Source organism: Thermobia domestica, chromosome 6 (genome assembly GCF_964235325.1).
Source record: "Thermobia domestica chromosome 6, izTheDome1.hap1.1, whole genome shotgun sequence".
Classification (NCBI taxonomy): Eukaryota; Metazoa; Arthropoda; class Insecta; order Zygentoma; family Lepismatidae; genus Thermobia; species Thermobia domestica.
Window position 1 is genome coordinate 267,733,566 of NC_137459.1, and position 23,758 is coordinate 267,757,323.

Below are 23,758 nucleotides of genomic sequence, written 5' to 3' on the forward strand. Positions count from 1 at the left end.
AATAGTGCACAACAAGGTGCACTCAGGGGCAGATTAAAGGAGGGGGCGAGGGGGGCGATTGCCCCCCCCCCCCCAAGAGCCCTCTAAAATATTAGAATTACACACACTGCCGCTTGTAGCTTACCGCCACAAGAACGAAAGCTTGGGATCGTTCTTGCATTATTTCGAAAGAGGGTTAATTCTTTAAATTCTATTTAAAAATAATATCTATCCGACATGTCGCGTTTACGCTAACGATAATTCGAGTCATAATATCAGATAAATCTCAGGAAGAAGGACGGTGTTACTTGAGGCTAGAACATCTGGAAAACTATCCATGGCTGGTTCTTTCCCATAAGGAGAGGGATCTTTTTTTGTAAATATTGCTCACTTTTTGCAACGGGTTTTTTGGGGGTCTATCGAAGAAACGTGCCCCTCCAAACTCTTGGAACTAAACCTTTGAAGAAATTCGCTACTTTCTACGGTATTTTAGAAACTCACAACAAGGCACAATATCACATTAACGCTCTTGAGGTCGGAAAAGTGTTTCTGAGAAACTGCTGGGAACCAGTAAAATCAGTCGAGAATCAAATCAACTCGTCAAGAAGACAAGTCATCCAAAATCGCGACAAACTAAAATTAATGTTGCGGAATGTGATATTCCTTGGAAGGCAAAGCATTGCTTTTCAAGGCCACAGGGACAATGCTTGTGCGGATAATTGACCTCAGGTGGTGACGGTACAGAAACTACGTTCAACGAGGGCAATTTTCGAGAATTGCTTAAATTTAGAATGGCTTGTAGTGACGATCTCTTAAAAAGTCACTGGACGAAAGCATGGAAAATGACCATTTTTGCCAATAAAACCACAGAAAATGCCCTCATTGAGGGTTGTGGATGAGAAATCACGCCTGTAAAATTGTCAATCGAGTACGAGAGGATCAGTTTTATTCTATTATGTTTGATGAGACTACGGTCGTTTCGCACACATCTCAGCTGTCTTTGATTCTAAGGTACGAACACATGGGTGAAGTAAGAGAAGACTGCTTCGGTTTCATTGATCCTCCACCAGCAGAGCTGAAAGGTGAGAACATTGGTTCGAGCTCGGAATCCGAAGACGCAGAACCACCCAAACTCTCACTGACTGGAGGGAAAATTGGAGAAACTGTTCTATCTTTGCTACGAGATTTCTCACTCGACCCGAATTACTGCGTTGGTATTGGTACAGATGGTTGCGCTATCACGACCTCCCAAAGTCGCCGGGCAGTGCAGGAGATCCAGAAGGAGGATTCAAACGCGCTGCACTGTTCATATTGTAGTCACAGCCTCAACTTGTCCCTCTTCAGGTCGTCGTCAGTACAGTGCGTGAGGAACTGTCTGGAAACAACGAAAAAGATCATTGCGTTTTCCACAGCATCTCAAAGCGTAATATTGTCCTTAAGCTCATGGTTAGTGGCCAGTTGGAGACATTGTGTGAAACGAGATGGGTTGAACGTAACGACGCGGTATTACAATTTCACGTGAAATTTCAATAAATAAGTGAAGTTCTACAGTTTGTTTCAAGTGTTCCGAGTTAGATACAGCAGCCAAAGCATGGGCACTTTCTTCTGCCTGCACGGCAGCGAGTTTATTGTAACTATTACTTGTCTTCAGGGTGTTCTCACGATAACCCTCCCCTCAATCGACTTTTGCAGAAGACAAATTTAGACATGAACGCAACGTCAGATGCCATTCAGGACACTATCGCAGCATTAAACAACAAGCGTTCAAACAACAAAGAATTCAAGGCAACCTTCGAAGCAATATCCAGAATGGCTGCTAGTGTCGACGTGCAGATTCAAACTCCTCATCTCACTCAAAGACAAACACATCGTACGAATTTCAGGGCAGATTACACGACATCTTACTACTGAAGAACTGTCTACATTCAGTTTATAGAGTCGGTTGTTGAGGATCTCAAAACTCGTCTTGCACAGGAAGTTTTCAATGTATACGAACTCAACATTTTTTTGCCAACACGCGCAACTGATTAAACTCTGAGCAACAACTTCCGCATTCTAGCAGAAAGATTTTACAAAACTATCGGAACTCAAGAAAAAAATGCTATTTTCCCTCTTTAGATTTGAATTTGGAATTTGCACTTCTAAATGGAAGAGAATTAAAGAAGAAGGTGAAACTCTATCACGGACTGCGTTGGAGGCCTTGCCCACCAGCGACGAAGATCTTCACGTGACTATTCGAAAACTGCTGCGCATACTTGTAACCCTGTGGTACGGATTCCACGTTAATCAGTAGGTCTCATATAGCTTCGCTGCTGAAAGGGACGTTTAACTCAACATCAACTCAACTTGTAACCCTGCATTCGAGCATGGCCAGTGCAGAACGATCTTAAGCCACATTGCACCGACTGAAAACGTGGTTGCGATCTCGTTCTGGCGAAAAGCGGCTGAAGGGACTAGCACTTTTAAATGTCATAGGGACATTGTCGTAGATCGCGACAATATTATATCGACAGATACGCCTTGGGTGGTATTCGCCGAAAAGCGTGTTTTGAGTGTAACTTCTAAGCTCTTTTGTCCCTTCGTTTAATTCATTTTACTAAAATACAGAAACATTATGAGCGTTCTAAAAAATATTTAACCTGGTATTTTTTCTAGCAAAATATTTAGTAAAGCATAGCCATGACCAGACCTGTAGACAGAAAATCTTTTCGGGGGAGGGGGCATTGTGGTGAAAATTCCGCAGCAATTATATATTTTACCCTCTTTTCCTGAATCCGTTTTACCTTTCTTTTTTTTGGGGGGGGGGGATTTCGGTAAACATATCCCACTCCACAACAAAGAGCCCCTCCCAAGACGTTTGGTTTAATCCGCCAATGGGTGCACTCATAAGATCTCTAAATGTAATCAAACAAACTCAACGTAAGGTCTGCAGATACTAGCTCAAGAAGAGCCAATATACTTCAAGGTATTTAGTAAAATGACAAAAACAATGAGACAAAATTATCCCAGGACAGATTCCAAACAACGAGACAAAATTACAGAAAGGAAAAGGCAACATCAAAGGGAGGCAACAGCTAAAAGGCAAAACGTGTGGAATATATACTAACGATACAAAGAAAGAAAGAATTACCGGAAATAAATAGGGAGACCATGGAAACACTTTCCGGTAATGTTAACATTATACCAGATATGCACCCAGAAACGCTAGACATCGTATTTGTGAACATTATGTGACAATGGAAAACATTAAAAATACTAGAGATGAACTGAAAATTGACACATGGATAAACATCAGACGTAAGAAAATGAAGCAACAAATAAATAAATAAATAAAATAAATAATACGAATAATAATAATAATAATAATAATAATAATAATAATAATAATAATAATAATAAACTAACCAAACATGTAGTTAAAAATATGTGGAAAAGAACAACAAAAGCAAGAAAAAGAGTAGAGTATATCTAAACTGAAACTAAATAAACAAAAGAAAATAATTTTACTAAATAGAATTCTGTCATCAACAAATAAAAATTCTTGGAAATACACCCGGAAAAGATAATTTACATTTTATGTATTTAGTGTGCAGTGTTTGTGATTATATATTTATGCTTGTGCATATGTAAACTGTGTTCGTTAGTGGAACGACTAGAAATAACAAACAAGGAAATCTAGAGATCAAGAGAGAAGAACTCAAAAGAAGAAGAGTATAAAACAAATTGTTTGTTTGCAATATGTCTTTGTTAAATTTTAATATAATACTTTATTTTGTTTTTATTCGTTTTACTTACAGGTGGTGGGAGGAAAAAAATCCTCAAAAACTCAATCAAGGATAAATTTTAACGAACGACAAAACTGACTATAAGAAAAGAATTTAAGTATTAATCCTTGTACCTTCTTTACAGGGAATTTTGTAATAGAATGAAGCAATAAATAAATAAATATATAATAATAAAAAGAGTATGGTTTACAGGGTTTGTCCATAAAATAATAAGACTGGCCGCCGTGCGGCGCTGCAGTCACCAGCAGCGCGCTCCCCGGTGTGGGATTTGTACTGGGGGTCTAAGCAGCAGTCGTGTCCGATCTCTGAAGCAGAGAGGATCACGCGTGGCGCAAAAGCTATTTTTTGTTTTTTTTCTTATCGCTCCGGGACGAATCGTTAACGCCGTTTTCTACACAGAAGTCCTTGCGCATCTGCGCAGAGCCGTCAAACGGAAATAACCAGGGATTTCCGATCGCTGGAAGCTCCAGCACGACAACGCTCCAGCCAACACCGCCTTCGTAGTGACCGCCTGCCTGGCCCGGATAGGGGTTGCAATCTTTCCGTAGCCACCGCACAGCCCCGATGTGAGCCCACCAGACCCTTTCTTGTTCCAAAACTTGAAGGGAAGCCTGTAAGATTACCGTTTCGACGATGTTCCCGCTATCCAACGGGCTGTCATAGTCTCTGAAAGAGGTCACGGCTACTGACTTCCAGGGAGTTTTTTTTAGCGTAGAAATCGCGTTGACAGCAGTGTAACAACGTCAAGGAGACTAGTTTGAAGAATATTAATAATATATACCAATGGAATCAATAAATTGTTTTTGCCAGACTCAATCTCATTACTTTACTTACAAACCCTGTAATATACTAAAATACCACATTAAATAAAAGTTGCCTCACCTCAACGTCCTGAAGTTTAAACAACCCAATACAAAGAGAAAGAGAAAGAGAGAGAGAGGGAGAGAGAGAGAAATGTATGTCAAAGGATAAGATAGTAAAAGATGGCAGAGGCTCTTGTGACTGCCCTATAGTAAGTCCTAAAGTAATACGTCAAGACAGGGGAAGTGAAGACTATATATATATATATATATATATATATATATATATATATATATATATATATATATATATATATATATGACTTGACGCAATTTTTGCATTAAGTTCTGAATACAATCTTCCATAGGGGATTTTCTTTCTGCGTAACTAGCAAAGAATACCTCTTGTGTGCCCTTAATAGATCCCGTTTGCATATTTTCTTTGATTATCACAATTCACTGATACACGGTAAAATGCCATCTTCTCGACACGACTTGATTACAAGAACTGAACAGTAAAGGGAATAACAGCTAAACAACATCAAATTAGGCGCTTGCCTTCGCCATATCGCGGCTCCAGGCAAGAAACACACTCTGGAAGGTGTTCAACACTTGCGTATCAGGCTGTACGTTGGTGTCAGTCAGAATTACTCAGAGAATTACACACAATTATTGACTGGTGTTGTGCGGTAGGTTTACTTAATGTTGGTCACCCAGTTTAGTCTGTTTTATTCTATCTATTTCTAGCTTTTAGCTATTTATTATCGTTTTGCTCTATGGAAATCTACATTCTAGCCGGAAGTGGTTACCTCTGCTACTTCCGGTTTTAATACGGAGATGAGAGCGAAGTATCTTTCTGATGTGCTGAATCCATATGAAAACATATCTTGCTGTCTCTTACCGTTTTGCTTTTCGGGGATCAAAATTCAATCCGGAAGTGGTTAATATCATATTCGACTTTGATAGAAAGGGTTGAAATGGAATCTATTTTTGGGCACTGAATACGTATACAAGCATCTCTCGACAACTCTTATTGTTGTGATACGTGTCGACAGACGAATAGACGGGCGGACATAATTTGTTCCTTATACAAGACTACTCACACATTCATTATCGCATAATTTGGAAATCTGAAACTGAAACTCGACCATGCGCGCATCCAGATCTTTTTTAGTTGGGAGGGGTCCATTTTTTTGGGGGGGATACAACAACTCATTACGTCTATGTAGTATTGAACGGGTATTATTATGTATCCGAAAAGACGATAAGTAATTGTAAAATATTTCCACTTATATTTCCAGAAAAAAATGAAAGAAAAACTAGATTGTTTTTATAAGAGTAGAAATGAAGTGTGAGATCAAATTTTCTTGCTACATCAACCATTTCCCTTTTAAACAAGTATAGTTTTAACGAGTTGTAGAAAGGTGTGTTGAGTTAGGATATTTGCTGGGGGGATGGTCCGAACCCCTGTGGGTGTGCTCCTGAACTCGACATAATACTTTTACATACATGGGAGAAGGGAGATGGAGGTTAAAAAGCAGTCATAATATTTGTGAATCTGTAAATGTTCGTAATAGAATAGAAGGCACAGTCCACAAAGCCGATAAATATAGCAAGTAATAAATGGAACTTGGAAAACTTCTTACCGTCTTTCTTTTCTCTTCTGCAGCCACTTCTCTTTACAGAAGCATGCTACTTAAACTTAGTAGCTGCTGGTGTGTTCTCTCCTCTTCATATTGATCTCCCCAAACTCCTAGATTCTGAGAAAAAAAATCTTGACGGTGCTCATGTAAGCGTAAGCTATAGCTACAATCCGTTCAATAATGTTGCGTACTAGAAAAAACGAAAATTGCAACGCGCGTAATGATTTTTGAGAAAGAAAAAGTACTCTACGGAGACAATTTCAGGAAATGAATAAAGTGTCCTCATCAGTGACAGTATAAAGAGCAAGGCATTTTCTACAATTCCTTTCTTTTTCCTCTCACTTTGCAGAAATAATTATTTTTCTTTCTGGCTTCATCAAAATTGGGGAAATCTAAAAATGACGCTGCGTAAAGAAGGTTTGTTAGTGAGGTCCTACTAAGATGCACACTTAGTAAGTTGCATTAACATTTTTATATCTCTTAAGGTAATATCATTTGATCTAAACACTCTTTATTTATTAAGGAGTAGAACTCTTACGAAGGTTATTAGTTGTACCGTATTAGTTTAGCCAAGAAATATGGTGTCCATGGGTTCTGCCTGGATTCTACAGTTTTACGTATTCTATCATCCCATGATTATAAATCATTCATTTGTAAGGTAAGTACGCCCAATTTCGCATTTATTTTGTTTTGATATATTATCAATTAGAAAATTACTAAATAGCTGACCAGATCTAACCAGATTATGATCTATGGGATTGTAGTAGTCAATGGTGATTGTACTAGAATATGTTTTTTCCCAATTTAAATCCAATTAGTTTCTAAATCAATTTTATGTTAAGGCCTCTAAACAGAATTCACTTCTTGATAAACTGACTACAGGAGTTAATTATTCATAAACTTTCAAACTAATTTTATTACACCCCCTTCGAATTTTTCGTTCTCAATCTTCACTGAAGATGAAGGTTATGATATTTCTATATGACATGAAGTAATACATTTCTACTTACTATTAATTAATAATTACTAATTTTTAATTTACACAAATATAAAAAAAGTCAGACACTTGATATACTTCCTGAGCAAACTTCAGTTTCGCTAGTCTTGCGTTTCATTTTGATAGTATTAGGCCTGAAGAAGTGATGATGTTAGATCTCCGGGGTTAATTTCATTGCACTAGGTATGAAAAGTAATATTACGAAACTACTGGGATTCCATATTGAGCACAGAGCTCCCTGGCGGCTAAGCGGTTAGCATACGCGTCTTTGGTGTGGGAGATCCGGGTTCGAATCCCGGTGGGAGCTCTTGTGGTTCGGATTCCACGTTAAGCTGTAAGTCCACGTTTCATATAACCTTGCTGCTGAAACGGATGCTAAAACTGAAAATGAAATCAAATCAATCTATATTGAACACGTTACAATATTCGATCACGAAGAAAAATTTTGCGGTTCCGGGGGAAATTCCTCCCGGAACACGATAATCACTGGTGAAAACTATCTTGTAAATTGGTAAAAAGTATGAAGATGCAGAATTACCTAGACGAAAGATATATATGCCCGTAAGCAGCTGACACAAGAAAGAGATCCGTTAGGTTTGATGGTTTTGAGCAATGTATTGTGAGCAGAACATTCCTAGAATTTTACAAGGCAAAGAAAGTAATTTCAATATTAAGAAGTATTTTAGGTGCATTGAAAGAGAAAATTAACTTCATGGGTTAATATTATATATTTTAAAGACAAATGAAGAGTATAAGATTTGTTCTCCGAAGTACAAAAATGGGCTCTTTGCTCTAATGGAACGCAACGACATAGTTACAATAGGAACGTTCTATTTGAATATATTCATATCATATAACTCATATCTGCTATATAATTCATATCTCAATTCAGATTTTTTTGTTTGCTGTTTGTAAGTAAAGAGGTGAAACTGTACCCAAATTGCTCACTGATTCCGAAAATGACCATATGATTACCGTACCACGTGACGCTTCCTCCCTATTCATGAATATGTAAATGAATGTTAATAAGATATCCTGCAAGCTACGAAAATATGAAGCATGGGAACGTGGCCATAAATACTAGAAGGAAGCAACAAATTGATGCAGAAAACGTGAAGTAACGAAAACATTTTGCATTAATTGAAAGTAGACCTATATTACACAAACAGTTCATCTGTGGGGTTTTCTTAAAGTTTTCTGTCAAAACGAACATTATATAATTTCATTAAGCACTACAGAATTTCAGTAATGCAGGAATATCATAAGAATAAACTAATCTTTCTTGCTATGGAACTACTACCGCTTCTCGGTTCTATACCACTAGGATGTGGTACTTTTACGCAATAAATTCTTTGCTTTTAGCCTATATCCTAGCAACTCTGTGGTATTTTCTGGTAAATTAAGACCACATTCCACATAATTAAGTTTATCGTTTAAATGTACCTAGCATTGCACATTGAACATTGTCAAATCGATATGAATTCTCAGCAGACATTTTATTGATTTAGTTTCTTTCTGGTGCTTACCACATAATTGATGGGGAAAGTACTGGTATTTAATCGCTGTGGTGCACCTGGCTTAAGGTCGAGGAAATCGGATTCATAATTGTGTGTTTACTTGTGATAACGTGTCTCACGATCTTCACCGTGTTTGATTGGCTGGCGTCACTCCATGGAAGTACTGAAAGGCATTGAACTCCTGTTTCCAGTTTTCCAGTTACGCAAACCCCCGGTGCTTGCACGAAATACATTCTATAATGCCCACGATTTGTCTCTGTGCAAGCCTTATGCAAAAGTTCTCAAGGTACACTTGCTCCACGAAATGAGTTATATATTGTGTCTGTTTACTGCTGTATAAAAGTCCAATATATATGAAAACAAATTATGACAATTCATACAGCCCCGTTTTGATATTTTATACACTAAAAACACTATTTTGCGATCGGATACAGTCGCATGACACGATACCACAACACTGTAGACTAGTTCCTTTCACTGTGATCTCGAATTTCTGCGCTATAAAGCAAAACAGACCCATCTTTCTTACACTAATTACAAGCTATATATATATATATATAGGTGTTGCAAAATAAGTGTTACAACTCTTGGGAGGTGACTCCTACCACTGAGACAAGAAAAAAAGTTCTCTTGAACTTTCGCCTATCGGACATAGTTTCAGATCTACAAGGTGCCGAAAGCGTGGGAAAATGACTTTCGGACGCCAATAGTTCGGAAACTATGCAACATAAAGAGGGCGGGTAAAAAAATTCACTGAAGAAGTCATACCTGCTGTATTGAATTTTGCATGTTTCACAATCCTACCATGCACGCGCAAGGGATTCCCCAAAGGAACGTAGGGAGTCCCGGATACTCTGCCAAATGAAAATTGGTCTAAATGGATATGAATTGATAGTGTTTCTACCAGGTAACAATAATTCGTTTGTATTAAGTCGATATCTGGAACAAATACAAAATGGCGGACACCTTCATGCACGTTGTGTGTCGTTGCATAATCGTCAGGTACGGATGGTGGCCAACAGTGACGTTCTGAGTATTAAGTGTAGCGAATTTGTTCTCAAATGCTCTAGAAAGACTTCTGGAGTGTCGGTAGAGAACAACAGATAAAGCAGGGTGGTTCACATGTGTGGAAATACGTAACAAAAAATGCCCAGAAATGTACTCATACTAAGTAAACGTGAGTTCAAAGCGTCGGAAATGTAAGGAATAGCATCAAGAACATGAAAGCCATTGCCGATTCACCAATAATATTGCATCAGTCAGACGCAATATGATGTGCACGGTTGCATACCAATAAGGATGCAGCAACTGAGGCCAAGTTGAAATTTGCAAGGGGACTCACTATGGAACTGGGTAAACTAAATGAATGTCTCTAGTGGGATCACATAATCGATCTTGAAATAAGGCCAATGTGTGTGTTGATATCGACATGTAGCTAATGGACAAATGTGAACATGCTCCACTACTGCTGGGGCACCGTCTCACGTGCGAAAACTAGGAAAATAACGTTCTACATTCTGCTATTACATCTGGTGCACTTTTTGGTAGAACGTAACTACAACACGATAGTATCAATTTCCCTCTTTGTTTGGGACATTGTCCCACAGTCGACACATATGAAAAGAAATCTCTTAATCCATGGTTCAAATTCTGAAAGAGCGTAAAAATAACAAACTTGTATCATGTCCCGCGTCTTCTGGGGCATATGACGTACTCGAAATATACGAAAATACGTCCAGAAATATGTATCTTACACACAGTGCACATGCCAAGACAAAGACGAAAATGAACCAATTTGGCGCATGTAACACTACAGCTGGAACACCATACATATGGAAAATAATACGACATGAGAAATAGGAAGAAACGTCTTAAACCTCTGATTGTTTACAACTGTGCAGTAGGAGTAACAAAATGAAACACACAAGCATGTCGGGAGGCTGTACAAGAGCGCTTGCCAAACAAAGTGTGTACTCCTTAAAGAAATGAATACAGTGAAAGTTAGGCTCCCTCGAGCCTCAGAGTTAGAGTGCTCGCTTTCGCTCGCGTGGTCGCAGCTTCCAATCCTACTGGGAGCCCACAGCCTCAGCATCAAGACCCGAGTAGTTATTTTCCTATTTTTCGGACGTTCACATTTGACCATTAGCTACATGTCGATATCAACACACACATTAACCACATTTCAATATCGATCATGCGATCCCACTAGAGACATTCATTTAGTTTACTCAGTTTCTTATGAGTCCCCTTGCACAATTTCAACTTGGTCTCAGTCGTTGTATCCTTATTGGTATGCAACCGTGCACATCATATTGCTTCGGTCTGAGGGAATATTATTGGTGAATTGGCTTTCATGTTCTTGGCGCTAATCCTTACATTTCCGACGCTTTGAACTCACGTTTACTAAGTACGAGTTCATTTCTGGGCATTTTTCGTTACATGTTTCCACACATGTGAATCACCCTGCTTCATCTGTTGTGCTCTACCGACACTCCAGAAGTCTTTCTAGAGCATTTGAGTACAAATTCGCTATACTCAATACTCAGAACGTCACTGTTGGCCACCATCCGTACCTGGCGATTATGCAACCACACACAACGTGCATGAAGGTGTCCGCCATTTTGTATTTGTTCCAGATATCGACTTAATACAAACGAATTATTGTTACCTGGTAGAAACACTATCAATTCATATCCATTTAGACCAATTTTCATTTGGCAGAGTATCCGGGACTCCCTACGTTCCTTTGGGGAATCCCTTGCGCGTGCATGGTAGGATTGTGAAACATGCAAAATTCAATACAGCAGGTATGACTTCTTCAGTGAATTTTTTTACCCGCCCTCTTTATGTTGCATAGTTTCCGAACTATTGGCGTCCGAAAGTCATTTTCCCACGCTTTCGGCACCTTGTAGATCTGAAACTATGTCCGACAGGCGAAAGTTCAAGAGAACTTTTTTTCTTGCCTCAGTGGTAGGAGTCACCTCTGAAGAGTTGTAAAACTTATTTTGCAACACCCGATATATATATATATATATATATATATATATATATATATATATATATATATATATATATTCACTAACTTCCTTGAAAATGTGTTGTGTTACCACAAAACAAGCCTCAGTTTCGTACTCAACGTTGTCAATTTCTCTTACTTTCGTAACAACAAAACTAATGTAATACTCGCAAAGGAAATTAGATAATGATATATTTCACGTGAGTATCCAACCCAAAACCAATAAAAGAGTACTGTGAATTAGTTTAAGTATAATGAGTACCGGTACCTTGTCTTTCGTTTGCGTGTTACGCAGAGTGCCGTTGAGGGTTCCAATGAAAACATTTATTTTTTATTTATTTTTACTTTATTAATCTCTGGTATTATTACATTGGTACAAAACTAACTAATCATGCAAGAACATTTAAAAAAAATATAGTGTCAGCAAAAACGATTAAAAGACAAATATATTTATAATGTCAATTATGAGAGAACATATGTTATTTCACCTGTGTACACTGTTGGCCTCTGAAAATAATAGCCGAGATAAACGGTCTTGATCTTTCAACTTTGCAGGTAGCATTCGTAGGAAAATTAATAAAACTGAGTACTTTATAAGACTATGGAAAACTGCGTATCACATCTAACTTTTTTATGTATCCTATACTACTCTCAAGGAGCTGAATTTTGGCCATTACGTACAATATTGCAAGATAAAAATAAAAATCATGATAGTTGTGTTTCTTCTGACAGTGTCCCATTCGGAATTCGAGATTCTCAACCGAAGTATTTTGAAATTACTATACTTATCTACTGGTTTTCATAATTAAGAATCATGATGTTAATTTTTATCTATGCGTTCTTGATTACTAGGCGCGGCATATTTCACTGTAAGTTACATCAGATATGTCTTTAGTGTACCCTCTCGCTAGTTTCATTTCCGTTACCTTACATTGTTGAATTTCCTTATTTTCCTTTCCCCAATTTTTATTTACACTTTTGGATATTGTGTGTGAATACGTTACAATACACTGATAGATACACATTTAAGAACAATTCTCATACATTACCAGATTCGGATCAAATCCGGGTATGTAGGGGGCGGTAAGATCATAGTGTCTATAAAGGATATCCTGCTGATAGTTTGAAAGTTGTCAGGCAACGCGAGGAGCTAATTTGTGTGCTCAAATCTGTGGTTGAATCAGTGCCTATGTCTGCAATGGCAAGATGGTGTTTGGGATACACTCCATCATACGATCAACATCTGTGTGATTGTCTGTCTTCGCGGAAACTACTTATTTGACTGTTCCAAGTGATTATACGTGTAATTAAGCTAAATAATTTATGTTACTTGAATACTGTACACATGTCCAATGAACGCATTACTGGGATTGATAGCTTCTTTCGCTGGGATCTTTGAACTACATCCTGAAGTCCTTGGTATTCATAGATGCGTTTCCACCTGTATAATAGTTGGCAATATCATATAAGCCTCTGAAGATAATTTAGCGAGATCTCTATTACATCTGTTCGCTGTATTACAGTACTTTTATTGCCGTTATTTTAAGGTAGTAATGAAACATATGTTAATAAACAAACAAACTTAGAGAGAATTGAAACATGAGTTTGAAGAAAACGCAATAGAAGAATACAAGATTCAGTTTGAAGGAAACCCCTCCCATAAATCATTGTAAAATGGAATTTTATACTATAATCATTCAAAAGGAAAAAAAAATGTATAGTGTACATGATGAAGAATTTAAGAAATATAAATAACAAAAATGGGAAATGATTATTGAAATGAAATCTTTGAGTCTTACGTCCCGCGGTTATGCCGGTTAGGCTAAAGGAGACGGTGATGATGAGTAATGAATGAAATGGTGGAATGAAGAAAGTGGGAGGAAACGGGAGAACCCCGAGAAAACCCACGCACACGGTGTTTGTTCAGCACCAAGTTCACTTGGCGGAGGCTGGGATCGAACCCGGAACCCGAAGCACCAGAGGTGAGCGCTCTACCACTGAGCCACCGCGGGACGCGTCTACAAGCAATATTCAGAAATTACATCTCCACGCTCCACTGAATGGAATGATTTTTCTTTTAATTTTTCATTAATGGGCATAGCAACTAACTGTGGTCTTATTTATTTAACCAACTTCCAGTTACAGCCTAGTACCCTTGTAACCCTTAAATTATTAACAATCAATAACAACAATGGGAAAGGAAGTGGAAGAAATCCAGCCAGGATCATTCCTGCATTTGCCTGGCAGAACTAAGGAGAAACTCTGATTCTCAGCCATGAGATTCGAACGCGGAAATACCCAGTTGCAAAGCAAGCACATCAACCACTAGTCTACATAAGTTCGTTAAATATTTTATCAAGTTTCCAACTAGGAGTTTAATATAACAATTAATGATAAACGCAAAGTAATCAAACTTTATGTGCTGTCTTTTTTCATGGTATACTTACAAAATAAAAGCTAAGAATCCTTGAATGCTACACTATGATGCTATTTTCATGCCTGTCACGTTTTTATTTTATAACGCGTTTAGGACTCAACGAAACTAAGATACAGCTATTTACTGAGGAAATAATGTCAGGCAGACTCAGAGCACAGGAAACAGGAGCCTTAGTGTTGCAGCTATCTTGTGGGCTTACGAAGTCACGTGGACTTCGTACTATGGCAAATCTTTGAAATTTTAGTATTAAAGGCGGATAGATATAAGGATGTAACGATAGAAAATGTAATACACCTTTGCATAGAAACATTATGCACTAAATAAAGCCCAGCTTCATTATGAACATTATATTTCAACATTTTATAAGATAAATTAGCGTGTATTACTTGATATAACTGTTGAGTCATGAACTGAACTAAATTGATATTACACTGTAAATTCATCTACAAGTTATAATCACAGTAGAACTTAATAATGCACACGTAAGAAAGATGGAACTTGACAAAAATTGAAAGAAACACGTTAAAATAGCCTCTCTTAAGAATGAGATGCAAGAAATTCCATTAGTTAAATTTAAAAAAAAAAAATGAAGATATCATATAAGGGATGTAGTAACGGTAAATTAAACGATGGCGAAAATGTGGAATAAAATAACTCTATACAAGCAAGCAAGAACAAAATAAAGAAGAAATATTTTATGTTTCATAACTAAGAGAGGAGTTAATACACAGATTAAAATGGAATAAAAATCTTGTACACATCTACTGGATACATTATACAGTGTGTTTCTAAACAATACCAACAACGTTTGGGAGGTGATTCCTGACACCAAAATAAGACAAAAAGTATAGACCAACCCCAGTGCACAATTGCTTCCTTTCGGAGTTATAGGCTGCCGAAATCATGAGAAAATGAACTTTAAATGTCCATAGCTCAAAAAACAATGGGACCTATCGCAGTCGAGTCAAGACTTCACATAGGAACTAGTATGTGCCCTATCCAAATATCCATGTTTCAGAATCCTGTAGCACTTCCGCAACAATTTTTATAGAGGTACTCGTAGTTGGTGAGTACTTAAAATTATATGCCCGTAGCCAAACTTCCTCCATTAAAATTGTTATGAAAGTACCGCAGAATTCTGAAACTTGGATATTTGGAAAGGGTACTCATTAGTTTTTAAGTGAAGTCTTGACCTGACTATGGTAGGTTCCATAGTTTTGCACTCGGACACTGGGCTACAGAAAGTTGGTACTGTGGAGTGAAAAGTTGAGGTTCATATCGGTTTGGTAAGATGTGCGTTTATGCCAAAGTCACTAAATTGGTATGCTTTCTGCTGTAGTGGATATTATTAATCAGGAATTGTGCTGGTGGAGATATTGTGGTTTGACTGTTTCATGTTCAATTTTGTGGGATCACTGATACTTGTTCGTGGCGGCATGGACACACAGTCACATTGTAACGTTCTAGAAAATGAAATACTTCGAACAGTGTAGTATTTGTGCGGAATGGACCCTTGCTATTTTCAGAATGACAATACTAAGATACCATGTTGTTGCGGTTACTATATGAGGAGTACCTAATTCAACGCTTTGAGTTTCCTAAATATGTCGCCGACCTAACTCTTACAGAACGCCTTTGGGATGGTTTCGTCCGGCTGGCGAAGTCTTCAAAAATGCAACCAACTTCTGTAGCTCACTTGATTCAGATTTTCCAAGAGAAATAGGGGAACATTCTAGAGGATGCTCTCCACAGCATATTGAAATTATGCCTCAAATGGAAACTGCTGTTGTAGAAGCAACATATTTGGTTGCCTGATTTTGGCAGAGCAAAAACCCACAAATAAACATTCTAGGTAGGTGGCCAATACCTTCTTGTTAGATAGTGGTGGTACATATTTGGTTATCTTTCAGTAAATGAATATAAACAACATATTCTAATAGCAATTCACTCTATGGACGTGAATCCCTCTATTTATTCTTGATCATCGCCAGGACATATATTCATTTCTAATTTACTGCTTTCAGAAAATGTCTTCATTATCTTATTCATGCATGATTTCGACAAAAGTTTTACCATTATTTACCGTGTTTTATTATTATTATTATTATTATTATTATTATTATTATTATTATTATTATTATTATTAGGGTGCGAATTACCGGGGGGATGAGGGGGATTTTCCCCCTCAATCACATTTTGTTTTCCCCCAAAGAAGTCAGCTGAAGTATCCCCACCGGGGATGCTCGCTTTCCCCCTCAAACTATGCTTAGTATAACTCCAAATTTCACTGATTTTTGTTATTTCTTGTAAATTTAATCTTCTAGCTGTATTTCTACTTACCACTTAATTACCCACTATTTTCAACGTTTTTAGTAGAGCTATATTATTATGAATACGGTTGTTACTTGCAAGTGTACCCTCGTACCATTCAGTTCGTCATCGTTTGTGAATTTGAATGTACTAATTGCGTATAACAAAGCCACATATAGATTTATAAATGTTCTTAGCGGTTGGCCAAGAAGAAGTAAACAAATAGCTTCTTCTACCATACTTGGCGAAGTTCGGATATTTCATATTCATCCTCTATATTTGTATCGATTATCATCTTATTTTAATTTTTGTTATAACATGTTATTTCATTTTCCAGTGTACTCTTTGTTAGCACATGGTCTTCATTCCCTAGTAGGTTGTGTGTATACAACTCAAAAGTTGCATTTAATTTGTGATAATTAGCATAGTAATCACTGCTTTTACAGTTTACGGAAATGAACTTTTGAAACTGTACTCAAAATCTGAGATATAGGTATTCTCTCGTAAGTATATGTTAACGTACACGCTGGGGTATACGCTCCTAGTGAGCAGACATGTTAATGAAGGTGATTTTTAGGTGAATAAGCGAATAATTCAAGATTTGTTTCAGCATTTGTTAATACGACTGGTTCTCCGTGTCATTGTGCGTGTCTGTATAAGCATTTCAACAGGAGCGGGTTTTCTTTATATCCAAATGTGCAGGCGTAGGCTAATGACCCTAGGTTGATTAGGGATGTCTCAGGAATTTTTTTACCTGAGATCATGGTGTTTTACGGTAATTTGGGGCATGGTGGGAATTCCTGATAAAATTTCTCTCGTCCTTGGTATTCAAGATAGAAACTTGAAATTTGGCACACACATTCAGTATACCAAGTACTATTTCTCAGATTTTTTTAGATGGCTACGTTCAAACAGGGGGGGGGGGGCAAATTTCGAGAAAAAAAATTTCCCTCCGAAATTTTCACTTTGACATTTTTCCCGCTTCTGGTATATGGTATGAGCATGCAAGTGGTACCATTTGAAAGCCAGCTCTATTCTGAAGAGAATGAGGTATAAACCATGATCCTAGCATAAATAGTGACGATGCAGTAGCTGCTTGACTGAAAGTCTAAAAAATAGCCCAAAAACACAAGATCCCAAAAGGGTTAAAACACGTTCAGAAAGGTTTAGTGGTGTGTGTGTATGTCAGACAATATATATGTGCATAGTTGTTGTCGGTAGATTTATTAAATTAATAAATCTCTTATTTATTACAGATGTCACACACACATACACACACACACACATATATATATATATATATATGGGGGTAAGGCATTTATTGTCTCATTTTGAAATTTGAATCTTCAGACTATGTCCTTTGGTCTAATTTTATCCCCCCCCCAATATAGATTATCTAATTCGCACACTGATTATTATTATTATTACTGTTTTTTTTTTTGGTGTCAAAAATAAGCTTTCAAATATTCTCTTTTTCGTCAAGAATCACTAACAAGTAACACTTTCCAAGTATAGAACTCCGATTTTGATAAAATTTGGCAGGTAGATACTACACATGAAATAAACGAACACGTGTTTTATATATTCTGCAGAAAGACTGTTTTAGGGGGGCAAAAGACCCCACCCAAAATTTTGAAATTTGACACGCGAAAGAAAAAAACAAGTTAACCGAAGTGAACGAAATTGTACACACATATTGTAGACGTAGAGGGATACATGTTTCGTGTTTTCCTGAAAAAAAAAGAAGAAGAATAAAACGATTAGGTGGGGCACGCACCCCTCCAAACCTTTGATCATGACATATCAAAAGTGCTAATAACAGTATGTCAGATGTGTATAAAGGACACACAGAATTGCAACTAAACTTTGTATAGGGGCAATACGCAAAAAAATAACAAATACGGGTTTTTTGTTTTCTGCGGAAAAACAGTTTCAGGGGACAAAAGACCCCATCCAACATTTTGAAAGTTGATGCCCGTAAGGCTAGAAGAAGTGAACCGAAGTGAATAAAATTTTGCACAGATATTGTAGATATAAAATGAGGGAATGTGTGTTTCGTATTTTCCTGAAAAAAAAAAAAAGTTTGGATCGAACAGAAACCTCTCCAAAACTTTGATCGTGAAATATCAGAAGTGCTAATAACAGTACGTCAGAAGTGCTTGAAGGATATGAAGAGTTCGAACAACACATTGTGTAGGGACAATATGCAGAAAAAAAAAACGAATACTTTTTTTTTATTTTCCTAGGAAGGAAACGGTTTTGGGGGGCAAAAGCTCCCATCCAAAACTTTGGAATTTGAGGCACAAAAAGCAAGAAGTAGTGCACCGAATTGAATGAAATTGTGCACAGATATTGTAGACGTAAAATGAGGTAATTAGTCTTCGTATTTTCCTAGAAAAAAACGGTTGAGTGGGGCACGGACCTTCTAAACCGTTGACTACGAAATATATCAAAAGTGAAAATAAGTATACGTCAGAAGTTCCTAAAGAATATGAAGAATTCCAAGGAAACTTCGTATAGGGACAATATGCCGAACAATAAATGAATCGTGTTTTAATTTGTGCAGGAAAACAGTGTTGGGGCTGTGAGGTGCAGGTAGCTATAGGAGAAATCTATGCATACCAAAGAACACCACCACAATAATGATGAATAATATAAGGTGGAGTGGCTAGGGATATTCAAATACTAATGTAAATCTAAAAAAGAATGCAAATTAAATGCGTTTGCATAAGTACATTCCTGTTTGGAGAAATAATAGTCATCTCCTGTAGAAGCCGCCACTGCCACGTTTAATTGTCGGTAGAGCATAAATAAGCAAATAAAGCAAACAAAAATCAAATCTCAGGGTATTCTCTGACAACAGTTACGGTCTTGCAGTTACTTATAAAGAGTTTCAGAATCAACAAAGGTTAAATAATAATAATAATAATAAAAAAAAACAAATTTCAAAACAAACATGTAGCAGCCTGTTAATCACTCTTTATACTCATAACTGTGTCTTTTTAAGTTCTTTGGGCGTGCTTCTTCCTGGGCCCCATTCAGGAAGATGGTCAGATGTACTAGAGTAAGGAGAAAAGTTTCCTTGGCTCTCACTCCTGAAACAAAAACATAGGGATTAGCCTTCAGGTACTCACCGTACAGGAAAACAGACACCCTCGCTATACTTTTGGTAGATGAAGATTTATTCTTTCTTAAGCAGACCATAGATGAAATGAGGTAACACTTAACACTTCCATATTTTTACTACACTTACTATGAATTTACTTTTTCTTGGTGCACCACTATCACTATGTGAATTTTACTCAAAATATTTACACTGTAAAAATTTAGGAAAGAAAAAAAATAATATATATATTGAAACTAGAGGTCTGTCTGACCTCTCAAAGATCTGCTAAACAGATACACTTAAACAAAACTCACTCCTCATAATTGTAAGTTCAGAGTCTCTGACAGTCTTTCAGAGAGGAGGATTAAAAATATACATACATATATATATATATATATATATATATATATATATATATATATATATATATATATATATATATATATATATATATATATATATATATATATATATACAAATTTCATAGGTAAAACTCATATTTATATATATATGCTGCCGTGTTCTGGTGAATCAACTTCCCTTATGTCCACTTATTCGTAATCTAGTCCAAGGTAGGGGCTGACACACTGTCCATGACTAACTTTACAATGGTAGTTTTCCATATTACCATTCCACTAAAAATTGCAAGATTCGTGACGAGACGGACCAACTGGATGGTACATCTATGTCGGTGGTACTGACTCAAGGAATGTCAGCCTAGTGGCAATACAAAATGACTGCTAGTCTCCTTGTTTTAAAATGTTCAAGGATGGCACTGCCGAATTGCGTGACAGGCCTAGAAATATCAAATAGAGATTTGACGATGAATTTTCTATTCCATACCAGGAATTAAAGATCATTGCCACTGCACTGTTAATAACATTCGTTGGCAGAATAACTGCTACTTAGCGATGCAGGCTTAGATATAGCCAAAATAGCCATAGTTCAGACAATATTTGAAAAGAGTGATTTTTGGTGAAACAAACACAACATAACGTGGTTTTCAATCTTGGAGAATAGCACTGTTCTGTATCACTCGTAGTAATTCCACAATAAAATTGATATTTATAAGCACTGTCCACTAATAAGAATTGCTGCCCGATACATGATTATACATGTATATTATTCACAGAACTCCTAGGGAAGAACGGAACCTTCACACATGTTCTGGGTAGTTACTTCTCAATACTTGAAAAGTTTGAAACTGCACACACGATATTTACGAGGTAAACTCTTCTGTGTCTATGAAACAACTGCCCCTGTTCAGCACATGAACAGGTTATTAAACTCCACAATTCTCAGAAACTAGTCGACTCGCTCTTCTAAGAATTTTCCCACAAAGGGTTTGATGCCTCAGGCGAATATCGTGGGTGGTCTCCTTCATCCAGCACCACAGAAACTAGCTTCTGCCTGCACACCTAACCAGACACCTCTTGGTAGGTGCTGCCATCACGTTTGAGAGCGGCCGATTTAAAAGCTCCTGCATCAAACAGAAGTCCATCACAATAGCATTATAAACATTTGCTATTTTCACTGAAATCAACACTTTGAATAATAGATACACATGATTAAATATACAAAAATAAAGTAAATAATATACAGATTACAATGGTAAAAAATATACACAGCTGTCATCTCTCTGAGTATTTGTAGGAAGTCTCTTTTCCTCTGGCTTCCCTCAAAACTGTATCCTACCAACCCCAGTAGCCATCATCGCAAGAGAGAGAAGAAACATCTTAGGTTATGATTAATTTTAAAAATATACAAGAACTAAATGTCTTAAACGCTGGGAAACACGTTGACAAATCTAGTCATGAATTTTAAACGGTCTTTCCAAGAACTAGTGAGCGTAATACGTTAATATTAATATTTTACACATAAAATGAGTCAAAATAAAATACATGTTTTCAAAAGTGCAGTGCATCCTGGGAGAAATACTTAGATCCGCTTGCTTTCAAGTAACGAACTTTGGGTGAAGCGAAACCAAGAGCTTGCGACGTGTGAGATTCTTTTAAAAGGTGTGATAATCTCACCTTTAGAAATTCAGAATCTATCATGTTGACGCTAAAATTTTTACGACTTTTTCAAGAAAGCCTGGAGAGCGTCTGTAAGCAATGTATCCCACTCATCATTGCTATACAAGGGAAGTTAACAGTGTACTTCCTATACTTAATGAGTCATCTTCTCTTGGTCATTCAGGGATTTCTTCCCTCGTGAGTTGTCATAGACCTCACATGCAGTTTCAAGGCGGACTAGTGTCGCCAAGAGAAAAAAAAAATTCTCTGTCCAACTAGCTCTGTAGCCCCAAAGTTCAAGCTTCTATACATGAATCCATTGCATATGATATGATTTCTCCTTTAATTAATCATATGTAGATTAGTATGATGACTATATAACTTCAATAATGCATGTGATATATACAATATAAAGTCCCATTAATGAGATTCACGCAAGAAATAAATGATTCATAGCCTATAAAGGAAATAAAATACAAACATAACTACAATATACATCAATATTGTATTAACACTCTCGTATTACGCTCGGTGTTTACCCATTAATATTCATAATAATAGAATAATCATTAATATAAACGCTAATTAATAAGAAATAAATTTGACCACAAATTACTATATATTTAAATATTGATATGCAAATGTGCACTCATCTGCATTTTGACATGCAGATGAAGGAGAAGGCACTCGGCCTTCTACAGGGCCTAGGCCCCCTCCGAAAAAAAGTAAATATTACCGTAATAGCACAGAAAGGAGTGGCCCGAAGCAAATTAAATTGTGTGTAGGTATTCTATAGACCCTATGTAAAATAAGGCCTTTCGTCTTTCTCAAGTGTCCCTATCCGTTTTGCTTAAAATTTGGCACATCAACAGCAAACAGGAAACTAATCTACACGTGTTTTTCTTTATGCGGAAAAAAATGTAAGGGTTGAAAGTGCATCCTGAAATATTATCAAATATGTTATACTGTGTTTGTGCTTGTTGTTCATCTGCCAAATTTGAGTAAATCGGATGGAGACACTTTTGAAACACGAAAGGCCTTATTTTGCATATCCAATATCTACATACAATTATATTCGCTTCGGTCCACTCTTTCCGCGACTCCACCCCTCGGTCCACTCAAAAGTTTCCTTTTTTTTCTTTTCAGGAAAATACGAAACGCATATTCCCTCATCTTACCTCTAAAATATTCATGCACAATTTTATTCACTTCGGTCTATTCTTCTTGCTGTTATACTTCTGATATACTGATATACTGCTGACACTTCTGATATACTGTTATTAGCACTTTTGATATTTCACGATCAAAGTTTTGAAGGGGTCTGTGTCCCACCCAAAGGTTTTCCTTTTTTTTTCAGGAAAATACGAAACGCATGTTCCCTCATTTTATATTTACAATATCTGTGCACAATTTCATTTACTTCATTCCACTTCTTCTTGCCTTTTAGGCGTCAACTTGCAAAATTTTGGATGGTGGCTTCCTGGCTTTTGCCCCTCAAAACCGTATTTCTGCAGAAAATGAAAGTAACCTTTTTCGTTTATTATTATTATTATTATTATTATTATTATTATTATTATTATTATTATTATTATTATTATTATTATTTGCCTATTGTCCCTACACAAAGTTTTGTTGCAATTCTTCATGTCCTTTAGGTACTTCTGACATAGTGTTGCTAGCACTTTTGATATTTCATGATCAAAGGTTTGAAGGTGTCCGTGCCGAACCCAACCGTTTGTTCCAGGGAAATACGAAATTCGTGTTCCCTCATTTTCCGTCTACAATATCTGTGCAGAATTTCGTTCACCTCGGTCCACTTGTTTTTGCCCTTCGGGCGTCAACTTTCAAAATTTTGGGTGGGGTCTTTTGCCCCCTAAAACAGTTTTTCAGCAGAAATTTAAAAAAAAAGCACAGAAAGTCATTTATTTTATTTTATGTGTACTTGCCAAATCTTATCAAAATCGGAGGGTTACACTTGGGACGTGTTACTTGTAAGTATAAACAGTTCCTAAATAAAACACTCCTAGTAGATAGTAGATACGAGCTTGTATTTCAGTCACCTATACTGACTTGTGAAGCAAAATAGTAAAATACGAATAGGTAATATGATTCCTCAAATAAAATATTACTCATTGAAGCCCACGTTCCCTTCA

At 36.9% G+C, this 23,758-nt stretch overlaps 1 protein-coding gene across 1 annotated transcript in view; it reads right to left on the reverse strand.

Moving 5' to 3' along the window:
• Positions 1–23,758, reverse strand: part of LOC145687543 (cell adhesion molecule Dscam2-like) — a 1,184,503-nt gene that overhangs the window by 347,049 nt on the left and 813,696 nt on the right. The window lies entirely within an intron of this gene.